The sequence below is a fragment of the Myotis brandtii genome, unplaced genomic scaffold (assembly GCF_000412655.1).
Source record: "Myotis brandtii unplaced genomic scaffold, ASM41265v1 scaffold123, whole genome shotgun sequence".
NCBI classification, from domain to species: Eukaryota; Metazoa; Chordata; class Mammalia; order Chiroptera; family Vespertilionidae; genus Myotis; species Myotis brandtii.
Genome location: NW_005354291.1, coordinates 10,966,600 through 10,985,862, shown reverse-complemented (window position 1 = coordinate 10,985,862; position 19,263 = coordinate 10,966,600). Strand labels below are relative to the sequence as shown.

The following is a 19,263-nucleotide window of genomic DNA, read 5'->3' as shown; positions in this document are numbered from 1 at the left end:
ACACACATACTACAGATTTTTTATTTAAAGATGAATAGTAACTGGAGCTAAGGAGCAACTTAAAGGCTGCTGTGATGATCTAGGTAAGAAGTCAAGAGAACCTGGGCTGATGTGGTGGCTAAAAACAACATGGAAAATGGGTGGGTAAGCATGATAATGTAAAAGAAAAATCAATAGGACATAAAATAAATGAATATAACTGCTAAGGTAAATATGATTATCAGGTGTCACACCTTCATTCTTGAGAAATTGATGATATAAAAAAGTAGAGAGGAAAATATTTGTTTGTTTTATTGTTTTTGCTGTCATTATATTTATGAAGATGGGCAGGAAACAAAGAGAAGAGGTAAAGCATCAAGAAGGGAATCTAAAAAATCTATCCCATTAACCAAAGGAAGGCTAGAAAAACTCAGCCCACCATCTGACTCAACAAGCAGCTGGTCATTTGATGGAGCCTTTGGAGAAAAGAATTTTTTTTAAAGATAATAATTATTTGAGATAAATCAAAGTCCCAGCCTTGCACAAATGTAAATTCTAAATTATTACTGTATCTGTGGCAATAAAAAACCTCCAGCGAAAAAATTAAAAGCAAGACTGATTCAGCTTGAAATCCCTAGACTCAGGGGAAACAAATGCAAAATTGTTCCATAGGGTCCAAAGGATTCCGAGAGAAATTCATCAACAACAATGAGCTACACAAGGAAATAAAACACTGTAAAGACAGCAGCTTCAACAACAGAACTGGAATCCAAAAATTTGAGATTACAGGACAGTCTGAAAAATATCAAATAATAAGTAGCTTAAAACAATTAAAGAGACAAAAGAAATAAAAACAAAATTGAAGGAAACACACACCAGGAAAAATAGATACACATTTGGAAAAGAACCATAAAAATATTCTTTTAAATATATGCACTGAAATATAATTAAATATGATGCTATTTGTCTTCCTAAAATTTGGGAACACGAGAATTTTATTTGTCCAGATTTTAATTGAGGCATGCAGGAAAGTTTGAATACATTTTTTCCTCCCTAAAAATTTCCCTGTAGCATTAGAGTATAAAGAATCCACTGATTTTGTAACTACATTCCAAATAATATCACATTTACAAAAAAACACACAAAAAAAACAAAAAACACTACCATTATAACTTCTAAAATCCAAAGAACTTTCTAAGTGCTAAAGTTGTAAGAATTCAGAAAATGTCTCAAATAAATTTGGTGGTGTGGTTCAATACCATATTGTGCTTTCATGCTGTATGTTTTCACTTTAAGGACAAACTTGAGAGAGAGAGAAACAGAAAGAGACAGAGAGAGTATGAATGGGATCCATAGAGTCTTATTTCTTTGTCTTGGGATCATGAGGCATACAGGAATAAGTGTGGTTTATTTACAGACCGATCATAAGAGTCTGTAAATATAATACTTGAAGCTGCTTAGCTCCAGTGAATAGAACCACCTCCCTCTCTTTTCCTTCTTTCAATTCTTTCTTACATATTAGTTTTAACATTTACCTTTCAGAACTTCCACTCTGATCTGCCCCCCCAAGAGCCACAAAACATAAGCTGAACCCTGTTTTTGTATATAAGGCAGGCTTTTAGATATTAAGAGAGTGCTATCATTCACGTCACCCCTAAATCTTTTTTTTCTTCAGTTAAATAACCCTGATTAATAATACCACATCTTTAATAAAAAAAAAGTCTTTGTTTCCCAACAATGATTATGAAAAAATACAGTCAGCCACAAAAGCGTAATTGCTAGGAAAAGCATTAAATGGAAGGTAGATATGAACTAGGTCATAGTGCATCATTATTTTTAAACCACTCAGTTATAAGTAGGCATTAAATTATAATAGTTCAGAATTAATATATAGCAAATATCACATTCCTACCCAGACCAAAAAAAAAATAGAAAGGAAATCCAATTAGCTGAAATGGAAAGTAATGACAATAAATTTTCAAAGCATGCTCCTTTGAGTAAGAAGGCTCCTTAGAGAAAGACCCTAGGGTTTAGTTTGTTTCCTGGTTTGTTGAAGACTGAATTATTCTTTAAGAAAATTAAAGAAGAAGAAAAGGCTAACATTTAAGCTACAGGAAGGTTTGGTTTGGCTAGGCCATGGGCGTGTCTGGGGTGTCTGGGTTTGTTTATGGGTTGGGCTCTCACAGCTCCCAGGGCTCCCAGAGCTCCCAGGGCTCTTGGGCCTGAGGAGTTTCCTGGGGAAGAATCCTTCCAAGGGAAGAGCTGGTGGGGAGTTGAGCTGGAGCTAAGTCTGAGTCCTAAGTCTCAGAAAAGAACAAAACAAACAAACAAACAATAATTACTTGCTAAATTCTCCAAAGAGGTTGAGGGCAGATGGCATCCCTATAGTCTTTGGATTCTCCATTATAGGGTGCTGTGCTGGGAGAAGGCAGTAGGTATTTTCCTCATTTGAAGTTCTTGTGGCACCAGCTGTTCACTCAAGAAGTGAGGTCTGACCTCGAAAAATACTATTTGCTTTAAATATGACTCTTAAATCTTGGAGGAAAAGGCGAAGAAGGTAAAGAAAGGTTACACTAGTACGAAAAAGACCACAGTGAATAAGAGTTAAAAATATGAGAATTGAAACTCAGGAAGGTGACAGAGAAACAGAATAATGTGTTCTTTCTTGATTAAACTGAATACAAAGACACCTGGTTGTAGAGATGTGGACACCAGTCCTGTCCATACTCTTGGTAAGTGCTGTGTTTTCTCCTGGTCACCAGTCTCTCCTCCAGGCCTATCAATGGCTTCAGCCAAGTTCTTGTTCAAGAACTTGAACAAACTTCATCAGCTCCCAAAGAAGCTTCAGATCCTTCTCATAGACTGTGCCTTGCCCCACACCTGGCCAATCCAACTTGCTTTTATAATGCTTTAATTTCTTTTTCATGGTCATAAAAAAAAATACAATGAGTTTCTTTAAGGAAAATATCTCACACATATACATTCAAAATTTATTCCCAGTCCCTACAAGAAGACTGTATCTTATGAAAACATTGATTCCTTTACATGCATAAATAAATGAAGGAAGGAAGGAATAAGTAAATAAGAAAACACTACTAAGACACATGTCAGGAAATAGATAACTTTACTTTCATGAACTTTCAGACTGAATCAGGCAAACAGAACTGTAGGTTTCCATGTCTGCCACGGCTTAATGTATGGCTTTGGGAAAACCTTGTAATTTCTCCATACTTCAGTTTCTCACTCTATAAAAGGAGTATATGGCTTGAAACTTAATTCCCTCACAGCAATAAGAGTTTTGATTCAACATTTATAAAACGCTTTTTAGCTTCCCCGATTAATAGGCAAAATATTGTGGTAGTTGTAGAATAATACACTTTCCAAAAAGGATAAAGGTAACTGTTCAAATCTGATGTAAAATAATACCTTACTTGAGAAAATAAATACCAGTCATATTTATTACTTCTCCATTCCATTCGCTAAGTAATAAAAATTACTTGTAACAGAAAAAGTAGTAAATTAATATTCATGCCGGCTGAAGTGTTATCATCAGAGGCTTACCTACGTTTGGGGGAGGAGACTTGTTTTGTTTTTCCAGGCTGCCCCCCATGTTTATATGGTGAGGTCAGGAATGCCCGGCATGGTTTTGAGGGCCTCTAGCGTGTTCGTTGGTTTCTGGCATTCTAATGCACTCTAGTCTTATAACCATAAAAGTACTCTTGAGTGCTTCTGGAAATATATAACAAATCCTTAATCAATTTAAGAGTGTTTTAACTGCATACATGAAATTTCTTGGGAGGAATATGTTAGCTATTCTACACACATACAGTACTTAAGTTAGCAAGAGAGTTCCTTCTCAAAGGCACAGAGCCGTTTCCCCATAGTAATATAATTTTCAGTTTTATGTGCATAAGTCCTATTGAATCCCTTAGAATAACAGGAAATTCTGCAGGGGAAAAAAAGCCCACAAAAATTGATAGCCATATTTATCCAATGTTGAAGAAATAAGTTAGCTATTTTGAGTTGGATTACTCTTTTAAGGCACTAGATAACCATTAAAGTTAACCAGAATCTCAATTAACCAAAAGCTTTAAAAACTGAATATTCTGAAGACAGAATTTTCTACATATAAGACTCTAACAATAAAGCCAACTGATTAATATACTTCATTGTAAACTTTATGCATCACGTTACCTTAGCCAGGACTTGAGTAGTAATTTTCTGGATTTTGATACATTAACTTTAATTTTCACATTAAACAGACTATAACACTTAACAGATTTACAAATTATTACATTCATAAGCCAAATGTGATATTTTGATATATAGTAATGCTTATCAACACATTCGGAATGGAATAATCTCATTTATAATATAAAGTTTTTACCTTTCATCTATATGTTAAAAAGTGATGGTAATATATGTAAGGTACTTAGCTAGAACTGTGCCAGGCTCACATTTAGCTCTTAATAGAATAATAATAAACAATCCTTATAAATTTTGATCTGCAACATCAGAGTTAGAGGCATGTCTCGTAATAATTCTTATAAATATTTCATGGGGCTAGGTAAAAACATCTTAAATATGATATACACTGATTTTTCTACCTACTAATTAGTTTAAAAATTATAAATATATATAATATAATCACTCATATAACTGGGTAGTAATAATTCTTAAGTAAGATATTAACTATATATAACAGATTTGTTATCAATGTGGTTAACAGAATTATTAGTGCTTATCAGTGAACTAGTCTAATTAGTGTATGCATCTCAAGGAATTTACCACTATAGCACTGTCTTATGAACCAGAGCACAAATACTCACAATGCTCAATTAAGCAGAAAATGTTGCCCTTAGCTTTTATGCGAAAGATGCATGTATCAGCATAGAGATGTAAGGTGTTATAACCTTTATGAAAGTATTTTGGTACCATCTTTGCAATATGCACGTACTATTTCCCCTATTGATTCTACCCCCATAGTTTTATCTACAGAAATATTCGGCAGATGTACAGAGAGATATATAAAAATCATCTCTGCACCACTCTTCGTAATAGTAAAAACCTGGAAGCAACCTCAATAAATAACAAGAAGAGAACAGTTAAATTATAAAACATAAGCATATTAAATAGAAATACCCAAAGCTGTATGTACTAATACAGAAAAGTACTCAAAATAGAGCAAACTAACAGCAAGGTTCAAGACAGCTGATGAAACATTTGGAGTTAAAAATGTAAAATAAAGATAAATTATACCCTCTTATAGTGCTTACATTTACACCTGGGTAGCAAAAAAAAAAAAAATGTCTGAGAGGAAACGTGCTGAAAAACAATTTATCTTGATTTGTGGAATGTGGAAGAGATGAATAAAGTGGGGACATCCACTTTTTACTTCACATATTTGCTTTTTTTTTTTTTTACTTTTTTAGTAAAGTATAACATGCACACAGTAAAATATGCAAATCACAAGTAGACATCTGATGAATTTTTATTAAATGAACCCCTATATGTCACCACAATCAGATCAAGCTTAAGGGCATTATCAGCATTCCAGAAGTCTCTTTCTTCCTGGTTCTATCTCTACCCCTGGTAATCCCTATCACACCTGTTTTAGAATTTTATGAAATTTCTGGATTACTTTTGTTTGGAAAAATGATTTTAAAAAAATTGTGCTTCAGCAGCATAAACATCCCTCTTTTGAATATCAAATACACTAAGCAGTTCATTCACAGAAATCAATTCAAAATATATACCGAGCATTTTCAATGTCTTTCCTGTGGGAAGGCAGGGATTCCTTATAACAACTCCGCAAGGCAGGTACTACCATTACTTCACTCTGGAACCATGGCTTTCAGCAGGTCAGTAAATAACTTCCCCCAAGGTTCCACTCTGATGTGATGAGTGGTGGCAGGGCCTGGATACCCACAAGGTAGTCTGATTCCAGTATTTGCAACTCCTTGCCAGGCATGAACAAAGGAAAATAAGGGCAAGATGTAGAGTTGAGAGAGAGCTTAGGGTGCCTCCATTCTCTTTCTGGCTTCCTTTCGACTTAATGTCTCTACATCAGTATCTACCTGCAAAATGGAGAGTTAGGCTCAGTTCCTCTTTTGGTCTGAATCTCTGATAAATAATGTGACCTACTGCAATACAGAGCAAATATGCTTCATCATGGTGTATGAAATCATGTACTGCATTCAGAAATGACTCATACAAGGAAATAAACCCACAATTTTTGAAACTATTGGAAACAATAATTTTAATTTAATGTTATTTTTGGACATGGGAGGGATTTCTTTCCCCTTAAATAAGCAAATTTGTGGTTTTGAAGGGTCTTGCTCATCTTTTTTTGTGGAAAATGCCTAAAAACAAACCATTAGAAACTAAACTTTTTCCCTCCTCAGTTGTGCCTGAAAAAAGACCTAATTTCTCTCACCAAAAAGCCACATATAATTTTACCATACACATCTGGGATTTTGGGTGCCCATATTTTGAAACACTGATTTAAAAAAAAAAATACAGAACATGCTTCCTCTTAGATGACACCTTTCATTCTGAGGGTTAAAAATTCTTCAAAATAACATGAACTTTATCTCAGCAGAAAGCAACCGAAGGGGTCAAAATTTGTTTCTGGAGAAAACTGTAAGCAGGAACCTCAATTAGAATGTCTTAATTTCGGTGTATTCAAAATACCCATACATCTTTACTTCTGTTAGAAAATCAGTAACATTGATCCAAATGAAGCCTTAAATAAGTTAGAATAGGAATAAATCTGCTTCCATGACCATAAGCAAACAGACTCAGTTTCCAAATGTAAACAGGATTCCTTCTTTGTAGTTATCTGTCTGTGGATGCATGTCCTTTGAAGACGTGCACGGAACACTGCAGTTACTGAATTTCCATCAATATCTGCAGTCATTGGGGCTACAGAGCGGGAAGACATGAGCTCTCCCCTCAGTGAGTTCATACTCTCTCTAGAAGTCAGACTCACATATAATTAACCCAAGAACAATGTGCTGTTATATTAATAGCCCGAAGAAGGTGCTATGGTATTACAGAGAGGGAATAATGAATTCTGCCTGAGCCTTCAGGAAGGCTTCCCAGAAGAGGTGACATCTGAGCTAAGCCTTGAAAGATGAGTAGGTTTTTTTATCCAGGTAGATAGCGAAAGAATACAAGGCAAGTAGGTTAAGGCAGGGGCAGTGTAGAACTTCATGAGACTCTCCCAGGGAGAGGAAAGGAAGTATCTAATTGTGCTTTATGCCATAGAGATTCATAAAAAATAGTTAAGTCTTACATTAGGATCCACTGTAGAAAGAATAAACCTGAGAAAGCAGATATGTGACTTGAATTCTCTGGGGGCAAAAGGAGGTCTCTGATTTATGAAACCAAGAAGTGTTCATTTGGAAAAACAGAACCACTGGTTTGCTGCCTATTCTCCAATGACTATGGGGCTACCAGGCTTCCCGATCAATGTCAGGCATAAAGTGCCTGGATGGACTTGAGGTTTGCTAGCCCTTCTTGTACTTCCTGTCAGTGCACAGAGCAGAACTCTCCTCCATTGTCTGAAAACTCATGATTTAAGATCCTGACTTACAACCCCCTCCCAAGTCCCCTGGAATGGCCCCTATCTGTCATTGGGTTGCCCAGCACCCACTTCATCTTTCTGCTAACAAGTAGCTGTGTCAGGTCCTTCTCTTCTTAGAAAACAGAAAGGACATTTTGGTCACATACAGTGTGCTATATTTGCAGCCACTTTGCCCCCTTAAAAGTACACTTCAAAAATTAAAGCATAAATCAAAGGTGAGGTAGAGAAAGAGAGAGTTTGTGATGAGGTACCTCTTCCCTGCTTGCTTCAGCATCAATTAGTAAATTATATGAAATCCCCAAATCAATCTGACTGCTTCACAGTAACATGATTACCTGCTTAATACAATTAAAGTAAAACCACTAAATTACACAATACATATGTGTGGAATTTCAAGTATCTTTCAATTACTAGTGGGATTTAAAAAGAAATGTTCTACTGTTTAGAACTCATATGGATATTAGTCTATCATATATTTATAATATTGTTTCATATTTCAAAGTAATTTTCACATTCAACCCAAAATTCTTGTAGGAAAAGTTATCCTCTCATTTTATGTTAACATTATATGTTCCCATTTTGCTCCTTTCAGTAATTTTGAAACATCTTTCATTTACACCTAAACCAGGCAGATATCAGAGGTAGTACTCAGACTAGAGTCACATTTACTTACAGTCAACTGCACATCAACTCATAGATAAATGTATATGTCAAGATTAAACCTATAGATTTCGAACATACATTTGGATTTGGTAATTCACTAAAAAAGCTTTTACATGCAATATTTTCATTTTTACTTTCTCCAGATTGTACCAATGTTATTAAACTCAAGATCCTGAAATTATGGTACTAACTGAAAGCTAAACAATACTCTGTTTGAAAATTCATTGCTATATTAAATGAACAAATGACTTCATTCATAAGTATTTTACTCTTAGGCAGTTGTGATTATAGGTAACTTTACTCCTTCTGACACTACAGACTGAATAAAGTACAAGTTTCTTACAATTGAATATTTATCTACTGAAAAGGACAAGTAATTATCATTATTAAAAATGATCCAAAAGTATATATTAACAAGTAACAGTAAAAATAATAGAAAGACTAGACATATAATTGATTCAATAAATATCTACTTCCTACATACTCTTCCAGATACTTTGCTCTGCCCATTTATATATTATTTCCTGGAAAGAAAAATATGCTGAAGATCATCATCTGTGTAAAGTTTATCTGTAAATTCCCTCTGCATAAAGTTAATCTATCAACACAGACCAATGAGAGTTGTTTGACCTTGGGATGAAGATATGATTATCTACACTTGACTGAAAATAAGAACAATCCTCTCATGCAGATCTCTGGGAATCTTTTGACAATATCAAGTGATTTTCAGTTCTACTTTGGTTATGGGTTCTGAACAGGGGGCAATTTTGTTTCCACAGGACATCTGGCAATGTCTGGAGACACGGTCATTTCTCGGGGGAGGGTGCTACTGGCATCTAGTGGGCAGAGACTAGGGATGCTACTAAACATCCTACAATGCACAGGACAGTCATATACACCCAAGGAAGACTTATCCAGCTCAAAATGTTAATCATCAGAGTTTGAGAAATCCTGGTCAGAATATATTGAGGATCCAGGCACAACATCAATATTATTATCCTATTTTTTTCACAAATGCAGCGGGCAGCAATTCCAGGTAAGGAGTAAAAAATGGGACCTTGATAATTGACACTTTAACTTTCCTTCCTCCCTCAGCCCCACTCTACTGTATAGACATTACATCTGAATCCAAGGACCAGGTGACAAGTTCTAGAAACAGAGGTGCTAATAACTTCTTAGTGTCTCTAGAAACATAAAAATCATAGCAATATTTAAAGTTATCTTTTGAAAAGTTTATACTGAGTTCATCAATCCCAGGTCAACTGAAAATTATATAAATTCCTATAACTGGTACCTTCAGGCTAAAAAATAAAGCAATTGAGAAAACAAATATTGGTTATAAAATAACAGCACCATTATAGAATGTTCTTATAATTGTTTAGATAGTTAAGTAACCACATAGATCAAAATCTTAAAAAGTCTAGATTACTATATGCAGAAGTATTTGTTATAAGAAATATTGTGCAACATAAGTGGTCAAAGCTAAGTTTTACACACGTCTAATGTCGTATCTTAGGGCTCCAAATACAGCTTCAGATTTGCCAGGATCACCCCTGAATACCAAATTTGTACTTGGAACACTGGGGACTAAACTTATGGTCCCCAGTCTAAGGCCCCAAAAGGACTTTCAGCTCTAAAAATCTCTAGAATATTTTGGTAAATCTAGTTGAGGATATACAATCATAATGGCTAAAAGCTGTATCAGACACAATTCTAAATACTTACATATATTTACATTTTGAATTCTCATAAGAACCCAATGTGTATTTTCTATTACACATGAGAAAACTGAAGCAAAACCAGTTTAAGTAACATGCTTACCATTACAGAGTTTTTAGTGTCAAATATGGAGCTCCAACCCATGCAGTATGGCTCCATATTCTTAGTCCTTAACTATTATGCTATAAAAATAAATGGGATATTCAGATTTCAAGTGCTATAAAATACCCATATCTCCAGAGATTTTTCAGGATCCTTGGCTTATCTACTAGATCAGTGACTTCCCAATGTTCATGTGGGATATATAAATACATCTCTACATCAATGCACACATATGTATAAGTTGGGCCTGGATTCAGAGCTGCAATTCTACTGAGTTAATACCAGATATTCCTGAGGTTGTTCTTAAGGTTGCTTGCCTTCCAATGGTCACAATTATTCCCACTATTCCCAATCTCATGGTAGAGAATGTCCAGTGTCACCATCTCTGCTCTCATCCCCATTTACTTTAGGCATCGTTAAACAAGGTCATTGGTGCCAATTCAATGCCAACAGGAATCCCCAATTTGGAGTGTAGTGAAGAAGGAAACTTTGTTCAGTGCAAACGGCTCAATTGTGCTATGTACAACTGTGGAGTAGTTCAACTGTTGTGCTAAAACTCAGTTATAAAACTGCATGGCTGTGGAACAGCACTGCTGAGAGGTAGCTCTGGGACAAGGCCCCTCTCCAAAGTATACAGCTTCCCTCTACTCCAGTGAGACATCTTCAGTTTCTGGGAAGGGCATGGAAGATAGGGAGTCAGTCTTCAGTCCTTGCTGGGAAGGGAAAGTGTGCTCTCAGAGCCAGACCAGAACTGAGGTATATAGAAGTTCCTGCCCCTGGTCCCTGATAGGCCCATCCTCATACAAATGAGGACTCCAAATCCTCACTGATTTGTCCAAAAAAAACAAAATAAAAAAAACACTGTCCTGATTGGTTAGAATGAGACACCGTGATTGGTTGGTAAAGAAGCTAATGAAGATATAATTGTACAGTTCTGATTGTACAGGGAAAGTCTCTGTTGTGTTGCTTAAAATACAATTCTAAGAACTAACGCCTTTGTAAGGGTTGTGGGGCTCAGGAAGGCATGAACACAGTGCAGGCAGGCAGTTCAGTGCAGGAGTCAGGCAGCCCAGTGCAAGCTTCTCCCTGAAGAGCTACTTATATGAGAGGCCCCTATTTAGAAAGGGCTTCTAGGCTCTGCACTTAAATTTGATCCCAGTTAGCCACAGAAGTCCTCTTTAGTAGGTATCTTTTTTTTCCCAGGGTCAACGGCTTCCACTCAACAGGAATTTACTTACCCCTGCTTACTGGTGATATTGAAATGACAAATATTGGTAATCACTTCAGTAAATTCTCAGTCTAGAGCAAGATTTGAACTCATGGAACCTGCTACATTTCAATGTGGCAAGTGCTATGCTAAAGGTAGAAATTGTGAGCTTTGCAGTAAAGAGAACAGAAACATCCAATTCAGCCTCTGGAGTTCAGAAGAACTTACCAGAGAAGGTAACATTTTGCATCTTGAGTCATGAAAAAGAATTAGGAAAGGAAGTTTCAGGGGCAGAGAAGAGCTGTCTTCCAGACAGAAAGAATCACATGCATAAAGAAATTAAATGGACGTGGCCAGGATGTATTTGAGAAACACATATTCTGTACAGCTAGAGAATAGATTTCTTGTGAGTGGGTGGTGAGAGATGAGAATGGCCACCTGAGCAATAAAGATCCCTTTACTTTCTTTGACAAGAATTTTGGAATTTGTCCTATAGACAAGAGGAAAGTTTTTTTTTAATATATTTTATTGATTTTTTACAGAGAGGAAGGGAGAGAGATAGAGAGTTAGAAACATCGATGAGAGAGAAACATCGATCAGCTGCCTCCTGCACACCCCCTACTGGGGATGTGCCCGCAACCCAGGTACATGCCCTTGACCGGAATCGAACCCGGACCCCTCAGTCCGCAGGCCGACGCTCTATCCACTGAGCCAAACCGGTTTCGGCAAGAGAAAAGTTTTAAAAGAATTTTAAAGCAAGGTAAAAATTGTGAACAAATGTGGTTGAACATCCTGGGGATAGGAAGGGGAGTCTTAGAAATTCACTATGTTAACCATTCCTTGCAAATGGTATATGCCAAGAAAAACTAAACCTTATTATAATAAGAAACTAAAAGTCCCAATGTCTTCAAAATTATGCAGAGTGGCGGGGGGGGGGGGGGGGGGGGGGGGGCTATTCATCTCACTTTAATTGTTGCATGTCTTCAGCAACACTGATAATGAAAAGGCATTTAAAAATCATTTATGTGTACCCAGAACTTTGCTAGGTATTTTCCTGAGTGAAGCCCAAAAACTAAAGTCAACAATTCAGGAAACAAAACAGACCTAAATTTTAAAACCTTCTTGGGTCAACTAAGCAAAATAAAACAGGATCATCTTAACACCTGAAAGTTCTTGTGAAACATTTTGGAAGTACTGCTGTTCTTCACAGATTTATTGAGATTTGCATTCTTAAGTGACCTACTCGAAGCAAAGTCTGATATATGTGTAAGAGTGAGATTACTGAAAACCTCCAAAAGGACATTTGAACATGGCCCACCAATCTTGTAATTAAATTTAGCTATAATTACTAGTCATAATCACCCATTTGCATTAAATTTGGCTAGAATCACTAGAGTCATAATCATGAATATGCATTTGCATTAAAATATAAAATTTTTTAAATAAAAAGAATTAGCTAATTCAGAGACCTGTTGACTCCCCAAGTCATCATCACTTTCAACATACTGGACACACTAAGGTAGAAGCATTCAGTCTCATAGAACATTCAGATGTTTTCAAATCCTTTAACATTAGGGAGTTCAGAATCAGAGGTGAAATGTAATGAATAGATAGTCCCTCTGGGTATATGCAGAGGTCTGTAAATTGTGTATATGACCTTGAAGAGAATAAGCTCTCCCAGTATGTGGTACACCTACTTGATTAGGGATAGAATTTCAAATTCAATGCTATTGATTTTGTGAGTAGAATTAAACTTAATGGCATACAAATGTAAATTTTTATGATTTCATTGTGGTCTTTCACAAGAAACATCACTTTCAGTTTAAAAAGAAAGGAGGAAAGAAAAACAGAAAAAGGAACAACAATTCACATTAAAATTTAAGGTCAGTTCAATTTATGCCACTGCTGATGTTTCTTCATAAAATCTTTAAAGGAGAAAAAGATGCTCTAATAACACAAATCTTTGCGTGTACAAATTCTATGTGCCTCCATCAGACCTATTACTCTATGTGGGAAACCTTTTAACTATTTTCATTTTCTCAGTACCAAACTGAAATATAGTTACAGGCCGGTTAATAAGAATATCCAAGTTATACTAGCATGGACAGACATACCTTTCGCCTATGTCATTACACTGAAGATATTTTGTGGTATTTGAGAGATGTCTTTTGTTCTGTTTTATTTCTGTTTTTGTTTTGTTTTAGTTTTGTTTTGTTTTAGTGGATGGCACACTAACATACTAGAGCAGGTACTCTGATCTGGCCACTTGCGTCAGAAGACTTGTTCACTTTTCCAGTGATATCTCACACACCAAAAGACCCTCACGGAGATATTGGGAGACTGTGATGATCAGAAGGCAGAGTTGGTGAGTGTTCTGAAGGCCACCACATCCTGAGCAGTGGATATTTCTAGTGAATATATCCAGAACAGTGGATATTTCTCTAGTGGGCAGCGAGTCAGTTTTCACTTGAATAAAAGGGTCTGTGGCTGAATAAATAAGTAAAAAATCAAAACCACTGCTTCGGTGAAAAAAAGACATTAACATTTTAAAACAAGATTAATAATGACAATAAAAGTGTTTACCTAAAGAAAACCTTAAAACTGCAAAGTCTGATATCTGTGTAAGCTGAAAGTATTTCCAAAATATGAATGATCCTATATAATTTAAACTTGCCTCTAGTAACTCATCATGCAGTCCTTATTAATTGGTTCAACATAAATGTATAGATTTGAGAATCATAACCAGCATTCAGGCTTAAAACAAGCAAACAAAAAAACTACCCTGTAAGACTGATTACTTCTAACCAATGGATAAGGCTTGAAAAGCAAAGGGAAAGTCTACATGTGAGTTAAACATTAAAAAGATCTAGTAATAAGTTCTTGATGTTTGGGAAGCATTCCAGAGTAAGTTTCCCCAAATTAAAGTCATTTGCCACCAATCTTCATGATTTTGGCTATTGCAGCCAAGCACTTGTTCACTGTTATTTAATCTGTTTCTTTAAATAGGTGCTTTTTAAAATTATTTTTACTTCAATACTTTTTTGTCCTTGTCTTAAACAATTTTTTCATGAAAGTATACACTTAAAATGAAATTTAACACATTTTTTAATGTGCTTAGAAATAAATACATAACTAATAATATAAAAATAAAATGTTTGTTTGAGTACCACCTAAAATGAACTCATATATGATTGGTAGGAGCAACTGCCTAGCACACTGCTTCCGGATAAGGGATCTGGGGTCAGACTACAGAATTGGGATCCTGGCTCCATTCCACTGCATGCCTTGGTCTCAGTTTCCTCATCTGTAAAATAGGAATAATTAAAGTACCTAATTTATGACATAGTTGAGTAGACTAGATTAGCTAACCCACATCAACACTTTGAAGTATTTTGCATGAAGTAAATCCTAAGTAAAAGTCAGCTATGATTTGATGATGAGGATGAGTGATGATAATGATGATTAAGCAGAAAAATTGCAACTATACAAAAACCAAACTGGCAATTTTTATTTTAAAATATACTTTAAGATATAAATATATGTAAGAAAATATACTTCAGATATGAAATTTCAAAATGGCTATTTTATATTGATTTAATAAAACTTCACTTTGAAAGTATTCCAATGTGATCATAGCAATTTCAAGTTTACCTAAAAATTTCAATCTAAAAAAATGTGCCTGTGATGAAATAATATTAAAAAATCCTAACATGATAATACATCCTTTGCTCATACATTAAAATATATTCACCACTGTACATAAATAAAAGCTTTAAAATGTGACTATTTTGTATTAAAATGTTTCATATGGGGGAAATTTAGAATTTCTGGCATTTTAATATGGTGTTATTCTTCATCAGCCATGCACTGAAATCTCAGGGTGAGGAAAGGGCCAGACCAATGCTGAAAGGTTTCAAATATCAGACTGTACTATTATGTCAGTGCCCTAAGATCAATTAGCACCTTTCAATGACAGAAAAGGTTACCATGAGACTCAGAGGTTCGCCCTCTAAAACTGTTTTAAACACCATATAAATGTGGTTTTGATAACTTAAAATGGTTTCTATTTTTAAATTAATCTGTTTCATCTCTTTTTCTGAAAGAGGGGAAAGAGTTGGGGAAGTAAGAAAAGTGCTATTCATTTTCAGTACCTCTCTCCTAGTAAAAATATGGATGGGGACATGATAAGAACCACCAAACTTTCAAGAGCAAAACGGTGTATCAGGAAAGCTTATTACATTAATGTGCAGGGCCACATGTAATGCTAGGTGACAGTAATGTTTACAAAGTCTTCGAACTCAAACGCAATCGAACTTGCTTGTTCTGTTTTTGAATATGTGATTCTTCCACTTGAGTTCAAGCTCAATGACACCAAGTTTGGCTTCATGTACAATTTAATGAATATTCAGTGCCCTCCAAATTAAAACACATCTAACTGCAAAATGCAGTATTACATATTATTGTAATTAAATACACATTGAATCTCACCCATTTCTAGAACAAATGCCTGAAAGAGCATGTTACTTCTTAGTTCACTGGGGAAAATTCACAAGAGAAGCAGGTACACTGCAACTTCATCCCATTCCTCCTTGGTGTTGATTTCATTCACCTAGTAACCATTGTAATAAAATCCCCAACTGTATTTCTGAATACAGTTAGTTTAAGATACTCTACAGGGAGACATATTATATGAGTTTAGAATATGTAAAAATAATATCCATTTGTAAAAGAAACTGTCATGATTATATTCTCAGTGAAAAAAATAACAAGGCATTTGGTAGTTTGTTTAGCTCTTCAATGAGAGGATTCCAAACGTCTTCTACTTTTGATAGCACGCTTTTCTGTTTGTTTCTTAAATGAGTGATCTGAAATATTTACAACCAGACAGTACCTAATTTTAGGTTTTAAGTGCTTTAACAGCTCCATGAAATATGATCAGCAGCTGCAATACAGAACTATGGTGAATAAACTCCTTATAAAGGGGGCCTGTTTTTACTGAAAGTTCAGTGTTCCTGCATTTACCTCCGAGAAGGGGAAAAAAATGATAATGAAAAAACATAATAACTACTTGCACTCTTGAATTACTTAGCACTTCACTAAGTCCTGAAAAGGATTATCTCCCCTCTTCTTGAATTCTGCATAAAAAGTTCTATTGGGTGACATAAGTTTAATTTTATTACTTGAGGGTTAGTGAACTTTCCAACCTCCTAACTTTTCATAACAATAGTTATGTGGGTTTGTTTGTTTTTAACCATTCTAACTTTCTAAAACTTTTGAATAATTCAATTCCAATGCATAAATTTTTAAAAAATGAAATACCAAGCCACACAAATATATTTTTAGATATGGCATCAGCCATTTAGAGCTTGCAACAGAGATTGAAAACATGAAACTGGACACTCTACTTCTCGTAGCTATGTAAAATTTATTTACACCCCAAATCACAATATAAATAAAAAAAGGGAACTTAGATATGGAGAACTTGTTTTTCTTTTTATTTTAACTCAAAGAGGTTTTTTAAAAGAAAAAAATTATAGCAAATTGAAAAACTCATCTTGCAGTCTCCCCTCAAAAAAGAAACTTTTATGCAGACAAATTTTTCAACTACCTTCTACAAATCCTCTAGAATTCAGTACCTGTATTTTTAATAAGAATAATAATTGTTCTTGAACCAATTTTTATACAAACCTTGCATTTTTTTAATTTTTAAAATTGAACATATTTTTTAAAATACATATTAACTATTAATATATACATATACATAAAACTTTTCATTTTGTACAGGAAAAAATTAAGTGTCTAATATGCAATAAAATACTTACTAATAAAAATGATCAAGTTTTTTTAATTTCAGTTGTTTATGAAACAACCTCTAATTATGATGGCCTTAAAATGTTGAAGCATACTATTTTCAGGAATTTGATAAAGGAAAACAGGCTTTTGAAAACCACATTGATTTTAGACCCTCACTTGTTACGAAAGACAAGGCTACAGCCCTTCATAATAATAAAAAGGGAACAGTTTCCAGATAATCTAATTATGTTATTTTGAAAGCTGTAACTGTCAAAGGTTTTTACTATCTTGTGCAGTCATTTCTAAAGGTTGGTTTAACTCTGAATGACTTACAACTTTTAATCAGGTGGAACAAACTATTTTTATGGTTTATAATAACAATAAAATTGGATGCAGTTATATCTGAGTTTGGTATTGTTGCCATAAAAATTAGACTCTGGCAGTCTAGCCCCACACAGAACAATTTGTCTCTTGTTACTACTGTTACCTATTTCTTGAGAGAGTTATTTTTTAAAATACACAAATGCCTCTGAATGCAGTCCTAAAACGCACCATACCACGTATCAAGTATTTTGTTTTAGTATTCTTCCCCTCCACACCTCTTCCTACTTTTTGGTTGTTGGACTTATTAGAAACTGTCCCGAGATATTTTAAAATAAAATAAAACAAAACAATGTTTCTGCTTAGGAAGCTCCACCCGGAAGGAAAAGGGTCCAATCCTTGTCCTGAGGCCGTTTTAAAAACACAACAAAGACAACCCAACAAAGAAAAAAACCGTGGTCCACTTGCAATACTGTCAGTCACCTACGCCTACAGGAAACTTCAGAAGCTGCCGAAGGGGAGCCCGCGGCTGTTAAAACGCTCCTGAGACTCCCCACCTCAATCCCGCAGGAGCCCGCCCTGAAACTGACAAGCGCCCGAGGGTGCAAGAAGTGGCTGCTGATGGGAAGAGGAACCAAATGCCATGTTCGAGAAGATACGTTTCGCTCCGCCAGTTACGTTGATCCCAGGGTGCCAAGCCAAAAGGGGTAAGGGAGAAAGAAAACTGTTAAGTATGAGCTCTTAATGTGAAACCCAACCTGTTGGTTCTCCTGGGTATCAGATTTTGGAAGTGTCTGTAATGACAGCCAGGAAAGCAAATTAATGGCCAACAGCCCACTGGGTTTGAACACGAGACTCCTATTACCTCCTCGCAGATCAAGTACACAACACACACGCACACGGAGGTGCTCCACGTGGAACCGCTCCGAAACCCGAACACACGCCCCTTCCCTCCTCCGCACCTGGGCAGAGAGGGCCTGCGGACCCGCACCTTCCTCCGCTGCCTCTGGTTAGGGTTCAGCAAGGACTGCGGCTCCGTAGTGCAGGGGGGAGGGGAGAAAAGACCGTCTCCAAACAACACCCCCTCCCCCCCTACACTCACCCAAAGCACAAGCCCCCTGTCTTCCAGGGAAGGGGGCAGAGGGGTGGTGGTGAGGGGAGACGCCGCTACCCCAACTAGGGAAGAGACAAAAATTTCGCCGCCACTCTCTCTGCCCGGGGACTGGGTCGGAAAATTCCCTAATCGCTCCAAGCTGTTACGAATAACGTGTACAAAGAAAGAAACATCTTTAAAGCGCTACTAAACGAAAGTTCTGGCTGCTGTGTGGCACAGAATAAAACCATCACGCACATGGGCCGCTTCCAAATCCCGCTCAACGATGCCGAAACGGGGAGCCGGTTCCAGTCCCACCGTCACCCCCAACCACCAGGCTCGGAAACGAGAGGAAAACCTGCTCCCCCAGCCAGGTCCCTTCGCTTGGAGAAGTTATAATTCCTCCACGGCATCCGCGTCCCGAGCCAATGAACGCGACTCCTCTGACGAGGCGCCTCTCATTTCACGGACCCTGGCAAACTGCAGGAGCTGTGGTGGCCGCGCCGCACAAACACGGTTCAGGAGGGATGGCCGCGGTTTCCCAGCCCGGTTCGCGCCTGGCCATCAGAGCGCAAGCACCGCGCGTCCACCGGCGCCCAGCATCGTGAAAACCCCCGGCGCCCGGGGCCTTCCCGGGACCTGGGTCAGCATCCTCGCGCCACGCTTATCTAGGGGGTCAGGGCGAAGTAATAAAAGTCTCAGCCAGGATGGAGGGGAGACCCAGAGCGCGTCCCTGCGAGGCAGGGCGGGGTGCAGGTAGGGAGCGGAGCGCTGGGTTCTGCACCGGCTCCAACGCGC

General features: G+C 36.7%; 1 protein-coding gene across 5 annotated transcripts in view; it reads right to left on the bottom strand.

The window, feature by feature from the left end:
* EYA4 (EYA transcriptional coactivator and phosphatase 4) overlaps positions 1-19,263 on the bottom strand; it is a 233,608-nt gene that overhangs the window by 213,680 nt on the left and 665 nt on the right. The gene's annotated exons all lie outside the window — the stretch shown is intronic.